Here is a 9,180-nt window from a genome sequence, read left to right as displayed (position 1 = left end):
TTCAGTTCTGCAGCTGATCACGTGGTGGTAGTTGGTATTGATGACTAACCTCTTCTGCTACCCGTTCTGTATTCCCTTTGCCTTCAGCAAACACCTCAGCAGGTCATGTTTTTTTTTCCTGTTGGAGTGACCCATATCCTCAACCCTGAGGGGTCGAGACCATTTGCAGTCCTGCCTGGATTGGAGCTGTTGTAGTTTCCCACTGACCTTAATCACAGGGCATGGTAATGCTAAGAGATGCCCTAATGAATCTCCTATATTCCATGTGTACTCTTCCTTACCTCTGTTATGGAGTAGTAGACTAATTTCATCTTTATATTCTGGGTCAATCACGCCAGCCAACACTGTTACTCCCTTCCTAGCCTGTTGACTTAATTGTAGGAGGAGCCCAAAATGTCCGGGTGGCAATCTTAACTTCCAGTTTCATAGAATCATTGTTGTGTCTCCCGGCGGCAGCTTTCCTCCCTCTGGGACTAAGACCTCTAGGCCAGCAGAATTAATGTTGCAGGAACGGGAAGCAAAAATTTTGCTAGTGGATCACTAGGGGCAATGGTGGGTGGTGCCTCTTCCACTTCCACCCCTTGATTCCTGGATCCATGAATCCTGGCTATGAGAGAAATAATACCATATATTGGATGTTGATTCAGAGCATACATGGTCTTCTGGAGAACTGTGCCCCAGCCCTGCAATGTATTGTCAGCTAGTTGGTGTTGTAAATGTGACTTCAAAAGGCCATTCCACTGTTCTATCAATCCAGCTGCTTCAGGATGATGGGGAACATGATAAGACTGGTGAATTCTATGAGCATGAGCCGACTGCTGCCCTTCTTTAGCTGTAAAGTGAGTGCCTTGGTCAGAGGCAATGCTGTATTGAATACCATGATGGTGGATAAGACATTCCGTGAGTCTATAGATGGTAGTCTTGGCAGAATCATTGAATTCAGGATAGGCAAACCCACCTTCAGAGTAAGTATCTATTCAAGTGAGGACAAACTTTTGCCTTTTCCATGATGGAAAAGGTCCAATAAAATCAACTTGCCACCAGGTAGCTGGCTGACCACCCTGAGAAATGGTGCCATATCAAGGGCTCAGTGTTGGTCTCTGCTTCTGGTAAACTGGGTACTCAACAGTGGCCATAGACAGGTCAGCCTTGGTGAGTGGAAGTCCATGTTGCTGAGCCCACATGTAACTGTTATCCCTGCCACCATGGCCACTTTGTTCATGGGCCCATTGGGCAATGTCAAGGGTGGCTGGGGAAAGAGGCTGAGTTGTGTCCACAGAACAGGTCATTCTATCCACTTGATTATTAAAATCCTTCTCTGCGGAGGTCACCCATTGGCGAGCACTCATATGGGATACAAATATCTTCACAGTTTTTGACCACTCAGAAAGGTCCATCTGTATACCTCTTCCCAAAATGTCTTTGTCACCACCTTGCAACTGTGTAAATTAATACTTAATAAATAAATAAATAAATAAATAAATAAAAATATATATATGGATATTGGCAGAAGACAAGAAACACTGCCATCTGAGACAAAGAACAGTTTATTACTCACGGTGATAGCGGTAGCCAGAGTATCAGCATATATATATATATATATATATATATATATATATATATATATATATGCAACTATGACAGGTTATCTAGTTAGCATGCAGGTAGGCTAAAATCTCTGATGCTTCATAGTTCTTGACAAAAATACTTAGTAATAAATATAACAAAAATATGCCTCAACACTCAAAATTGTAAACATTACTGACATTAAAGAGAATGTAAACAGAGAGGCGTAAGATTATTATTGATCAAGAGACTCAATATTAAGATGTTCATTCTTCCTGTATTTATAGATTCAATGCAATCCATTTCAAAATTCCAGGAGGCTATTTGCAAGAAATACACAAGATCATTCTAAAATTCATGTGAAAAGTCAGAGCATTTAAAACAGTCAAATCAATTTTGGAGAAAAAGCAACATTGGGAGACCTGAACTATATAACTTTAATGCTTACAGTAAAACCAGAGCTATGGTGTGGTATTCATGTAATGTCAGAAGGATAATTGATGGAACAGATAGAGTCCAGAAACAGACACATGGATTTATACTTGAGGTTTGGCAAAACTGGCAAATTAATTGGATGGGGGAAAGAAATGTATTTAACACATTTTGCTGGAACCACTGAATGTCTATATAAAAAAAGTTAATCGAGATCCCTATCTCAATTAACACACCCAGAAAGAACAATTGAAATAGACTATAGAACTAAATTTAGAAATCAGAACCATAAAGCTTCTAAAAGAAAATTCACAACCTCAAAGCTGACAAAGACTTCTTGGACAGGCTAAGATAAGCATAAACCATAACATTTAAAAAGAAATAATTGGACATTATCAAAACTCAACATTTGGCCCATCAAAAGACTGTCAAGAAATCAATAAACAAGCTACTCTCTGGGAAAAGTATTCACAGCACATACCTCAAAATAAAAGACTTATACAATATATAATTATAATACTATAATATTTTATATTAATACACACATACACATATGACAATAAAAATCCAAGCAACTCAACATAAAAATCAGCAAGATATATATGAATGGTCAATAAACACATGAAAAAGTGCATAATCTCATTATCTGTCAAAGTAATTCAAATTAATCCTACAGCGAAACATGATTTTTACCTACTACAATGGCTAAGATAAACACTACCAATGTTACCAAGCATGTCAAGCAACTGGAACTCTCCAAAATGTCTAATGGAGTTATAAAATGGAATAACTCTGACAGTTTTTCAAAAAATTATCTACATGCTTACAAAGAAATTCAGCCCCCAGGTACTTATCAAGCACAAATAAAAACATATATTTACACAAAGACTTGTACTCAAATATTTATAGTAGATTTATTCATAATAGGCAAAACTTTAAATAACCCAAATGCCCAACAGCAGATGAATGAATAAACAAATGATAGTATATCCACTTAAATGAATTAATCTCAGCAATAAAAAATGAAACTACTAATACTTGCTGCAGCATTAATAAATTTAAAAATTATGTTAAGCTAAGTGATCCAGACAAAAAACACTACACAGTGTGTTTAAATGTATTCATATAAGATCTACTTAAGACAAAGTTAATATATGTTGATAGAAATTAGATAATTTAGAGTTGGAGAGTTGAGTGGGAAGAAATAGTGACAGAAAAAAGGCAAGAATAAATTTTCTAGAGTGATGGAAATATTCTGTGGCTTTTTGGATAGTGATTAAATAGATACAATTGTTCAAAACTTATCAAACTAAACATTTATGCTCTGTTTATTTTCTTACATATTATTCATATCTCAGTTAAAATATCAGAATAGCTGATGTTTTATGGGGGTAGAAAAAGTCATTTATTCATAGGTATGAAGGACAATATTAAGACTTTACTAGTAGGCACACATTTATTATGAAATAGACTGAAAGAGAATGTATTTATTTGGTTTGAGAAGTAAAGAAACAATGATCCTCTGCTTAGGGAATGTCAGCATAAGTGCTGGGCAGTTAGACAGTTGCCAAGGCTAAAGCTATCTCCTTATAGTTCTGAATGGTGTTCTATTGTACACTGCAGATTTAGAAAGAGACAAGTGGCTAAATGGTTATATCGGTTATCTATCATTGCATTACAAATTACTGCAAAATCTACTGGCTTAAAACAACACCCATTTGTTGTTCCATAGTTTCCGTGGGTCTAGAATATAGGCAAGGCTTAACCAGGCTCTCTACTTCAGGGTTTCTCACAGGCTGAAATCAAGTTGTCAGCAGGCTGTGGTCTCATTTGAAGGTTCAACTAGGGAAGGATTTTCTTCTAAACTTACTTATATGTTTTTCAACTGGATCCAGTTCTTCAAGGGCTGTTGGCTGAAAGCCACCCTCAGTTCCTTGCTGTAATGAAACAGAGAGAATAAGTGTCAACATAAGGAGGAGGAAGGAGGAGGAGGAAGAGGAGGAGGAGGGGGAGGAGGAAGACAGCAAGAGAGTGAAAGCATAAAGATGAAACTGTCAGGTTTTTGTAACCTAATCCTAGAAGAGATATTCCATGATTTTGCCTTATTATACTCATTAGAAGCAAGTCACTGGGCTCAGCTACACAGGAAGTGAGGATCATAAAAGATTGTCTTAGAATGCTACCTGCTAAGATACTTAATAATGTGTCTAGGTAAGGAGATACTAAACGTAATATACTACTTTAAGGAAAATTACATTTTCTGGACCTCCATATACATAAGTTCTTTTACCTTAATGTTGAGAAATTTTCATGATACTGTAGAGAAAATACAGCAATCTTCAAATATACCTTCATATTACGCAATAGTAAGATATATATATATATATATATAAATAAACAGATAATTATATAATATAAACATTGACTGATGGGGAACAAAATATTTCAGAGTCATAAATTATTAAATTTCTACTACAATTTGTAAAGGTAAGTACTAAAGGGATTATCATCTACATAAAGTAATTTAACTTGATTTTTTTTGTACTTAAGAAAGCATGCAGTACATTTTATTTATTTAATTTTTAATTTTTATGGGTACATAGTGGGGGTATATATTCATGGAGTACATGAAATATTTTGATTCAGGCATACAATGTGTAATAAGCACATATGTACATATGGATGTATGGAGTATTCATTTCCTCCAGCATTTGTCCTTTCTTTGTGGTATATCCAATTATACTCTTAGTTATTTATAAATGTACAATAAATTATTGTTGACTGTAGTCACCTTGCTGTGCTATCAAATACTAGATCTTACTCATTTTATTTATGTTTTCATATCATCCATTAACTATGCCCTATCCCTTCACCCCCACTACCCTTCCCAGTCTCTGGTAATCATCCTTCTACTCTCTATCTCCATGACTTCAAAAGCTTCAATTTTTAGCTCCCACAAATAAGTAAGTGCGTGTGATGTCTGTCTGACTGAGCCTGGCTTATTTCACTTAACATAATGTCCCCCAGTTCCATCCATGTTGCAAATGACTGGATCTCATGTTACTTATAGCTCAATAGTACTCCATTTTGTACATGTACTATATTATTTTTTATCCATTTGTCTGTCGATGGGCACTTAGGTTGCTTTTAAATCTTGGCTACTGTGAATTAACTAGATGTTTTAAGTTGACTATATCATTTTCGGAAATACAAATTTGTTCATTGTGTATAATAGCTATAACTTGACTGTATGAAAAATTAATTACTTATTGGTTTGATATGTCAATGAAAGAGCTCATTTCAAACCACCAAAAGTAATGATTTAACTTAAAGCTGATTTTTAAAATGTATTAATTTTTAAAGAATTTATTAATTATGCTACTGTTACGCATTTAAAATATAGAGGATAATAAAATAGTTTGAAAATTTTTATAATATAAGAAAAAATATATATCTTTTATACAATATTTGGAATTTCCATTTGTCTCCTACTAAAATCACAAAACTACATGTTTATAGATAAGTAAACATTTTTATTAATATATTTTATTAGTTAAGCTTCTGTATTATCCATAATCCCAAAAGCGAGATTCTTTAAGGTAGAGGTTATCATTTTTTGGAGGAATTTTAACAAATTGAAAGAATGATGTTATGCTCGCCAGAGATGAAAAGATGAATTTTCTTCATTTTGACTCATTTAAATATGTGTTATTTTTCATATATCTGTTGCTTTGGGTCAAATGCCACTAAAGAAGTATCTCAAACTGCTGGTTGTTTTGCTACGATATTTCAGTTTACTCTTGGATTAAGGTTTAGGATTCCCTAATTAATCAAAAGTCTTCTCTTCCCCTGTTGCTCCATTGTCTATACTGACTGGGAAGGGGTTTGGGGAGGGATGTGGCTCCTTGATGTAAGATGAGTCTCTTGGAAAGCCTGACTTTAGCAAAGCTGAAGAAAGAAAGTGATTTATGATCTTTATGCTGAACTAAAAATCAGAATCATAATTTGCGTTATTTAAGAATCCTCCAGCCTTGTTTTGAAGGCAGTTATGCTTACTATTGAAGATTACACTTAATTTTTAAAATGCTTTTACAAAAGTGATACTAAGAGAATCTCACACCCTCTACAAGGACTGATTTATCAGAAGGAAAAAATCTGGGTGGCCCTAAGAAGTTGCTTCTATCTGGTGTTGAAGGCATCAGCTCCTTTGTAAGAGAGAGATTTAGTGTCTGTAACACCGAGCAACCACAGACAACGTCTGTTGGTCAGTATTTAAGAGAAGAGCACTGTGGGTCTGAGTGCATACCAAATGAGATATTCTAAAGTCACTCCAGCAATTGCAAATAGAGTGGTTTCATTTTGTAATGGTTTATTTCAACCTTACCTTTTTATAATCTTTGGCATTAATGTTTATGTTTTATACTTCTTGTATATTTCTTTTGACGTAGTTTAACAATTATATCTTTATAAGCACCACTCCCTTTCTTTTGTTAAAAAAATTATCTCTTACTCATTAGTGGGCTTTCAAAATACCAGCTTCTTGGTTACTGAGAGACCCAGGAGAGATTTTTTTCTGCTCTTCAGCAACTAAATGATAGAGTATAGGATAAAAATAGATGAACTAAGGGCCTCCAGACGAGGTCACACTTTAACAACACTATGTAACCTATGAAGTGAAGCAACACTATTCTAACGTTGGTAGTGCAGTTTATGGTGTTAGTGCAAGTGAACCTTCTAAGAATACTTTTTTTTTCCTATCATGTGAATTTTTGCCAGCAACATGCAGCCAAGGGCATCTTGGACATACTTCAAATGAGTTTTTGTCTGATCACTTAGGGGGAAATTGCATGAACAGTCTCATTGTTAGAGAGTAAAGCCCTATAATAGAATTCTGAGATGAACTTAAAACTTCTGGAATGTGTAAATGCCCTATTTTGATATGCATTTTAAGAAATACAACAGAGCAGGCATGAGATTTGTTCTCTGAACGTCTTCTCCTGTATCTTTGCACATGCTGCTCTATTTTCCCTTCCTTTCCTTTGTTCCAGGATTAACTCCTTGTCAACCAGCATGTCTTCTCCAGACTCATTTTATTTCTCAAATTCCTTTCTCTCCAGATTGGGTTTCATGCTGCCTCTTCCATCCTTCCACGGAACCTAATTCCTATCTTATCGTATGAATCTTCCATGAAGACCTTCTTTTTTAAGATGAAGATCTTATTTTAATCTTTTCTTTATATCTTAATCTTCTCTTTACTTGGCCCTTTTCCCTACTGTTCTTTTAAGTTCTGTTAGAGCAGGGGCTTTGTCTCTAATTCTTTTTTTTTTTTTTTTTTTTGAGATGGAGTCTCATTCTCACCCAGGCTGGAGTGTAGTGGCTTGATCTCAGCTCACTGCAACCTCTGCTTGCCAGATTCAAGCAATTCTCCTGATTCAGTCTCCTGAGTAGCTGGGATTAGAGGCATGTGCCACCACGCTCAGCTAATTTTTGTATTTTTAGTAGACACAGGGTTTCACCATGTTGGCCAGGCTGGTCTTGAACTCCTGACCCCAAGTGCTCCATCCACCTAGGACTCCCAAAGTGCTGGAATTACATGTGTGAACTACAGCGCCCAGCCCTTTGTCTCTTATTCTATGTGCCTCCTACACACTCTCACAGCATTTCATCATTTTCATCACTAAACACTATTTGTGCTTATATATTTATATGTGTGATTACTTGATTAATGTCTATCTGCCTCATGACTAAATTTTATAGAGCCAGAACACATCAGCTTTCTTTCCCATTTTACTCCAGTATTTGGCAAAGCAATGAATCTCTGTTGTTGAACAAATGAATTCTGTATTGCTAGGACCTAACAGAAAGTCTAGATGCAAATTTCAGTTTAACTCCACACTTTCCAACTTACAGAGCGAAGATGACAATACATTTAATACCAGTTACAAAGAGTTATCCCAAGGATAAAATTGAGTGATGTGTGGTTTAAAAAAAAGTGTGCATTTTAAGAAACTTTCTACATGAGAGTCATTATAATGAAGAGATGGGCTGGAGCTGCAGAGATATTGGGACAGACATATGTCAGCCTCAAAAAAAAAAAAAAAAACCTGAGTTCCTTCAGGAATGAAAAGGTAAGATTGCTTGTTTTCTTCATAGGGAAAGAACAGCAAAATTAGAATACTTAACATTGGCACACTGAGCCTAAATAACCTCAATTTCACTATTCCTAAAGACAAGTTTTATTGGTTTCCTGTGGCCACTGTGCCAAATCACCCCAAGACTGGTGGCTTAAAAGGACAAAACATTATTCTCACAGTCATAGAGACCAGAAGTCTGAAAGCAAAGTGTTGAAAGGCCATCCTCCATTTGGAGGCTCTAGGGGAAAATTCACTCCATGACCCTTCTGATTTCTGTAGGTTGGACAGCTTCTTCTGCTTGTGGTCATTTAACACTAACCTTTGTGTCCATCTTTATAACACCTTCTCCTCTGTGTCTTCTCCTCTGTGTGTCGCTTATAAGGATATTTGCCACTGAAATTAGGGCATACCTGGATAATCCAGGAGTATCTCTTCATCTAAAAATATTTAACTTAATTACATCTGCAAAGACTATTTACCCAAATAGATAGCAAACAGGATTAGGACATGAACATACCTTTTAATGAACCACCATTCAGCTCTACAGGTTGAGTATCCCTTATTCAAAATGTTTGGGAGCAAAAGCATTTTGAATTTTGGATTTTTTCAGATATCAAAATATTTGCATATACATCATGGGATATCTTGGGGCTGGGACCCGAGTTGAAATATGAAATTCATTTATGTTTTATATAGACCTCAAACATGTAGCCTGAAGAGAATTTTATATAGTAATTTAAATAATATATGTGACCTGTCACGTGAGGTAAGGTGTGAAATTTTCCATTGTGGTGTCATGTCACACATGATTTTGGATTTTGGAGCATTTTGGATTTCAAATTTTTGGATTGGGAATGCTCAACCTGGATGAGCTTAGGTTAAAAAGACACACAAATATGTATAGATATACTGTTTTAACCAAAATTTTCTAGTGCTGCTGATCTTAAACAAAGCCAAACTAAGTAGTCGCTTCTACCTAATTTTAGGGATATATAACATCTTCATTTCGTCTAGTAATTTTATTACATTGCCTGATAATCTATCAATA

This window comes from Aotus nancymaae, unplaced genomic scaffold (genome assembly GCF_030222135.1).
Source record: "Aotus nancymaae isolate 86718 unplaced genomic scaffold, 86718_ANA_hifiasm-v0.15.2.pri h1tg000002l, whole genome shotgun sequence".
NCBI lineage: Eukaryota > Metazoa > Chordata > Mammalia > Primates > Aotidae > Aotus > Aotus nancymaae.
This window is presented reverse-complemented; position numbering follows the sequence as displayed.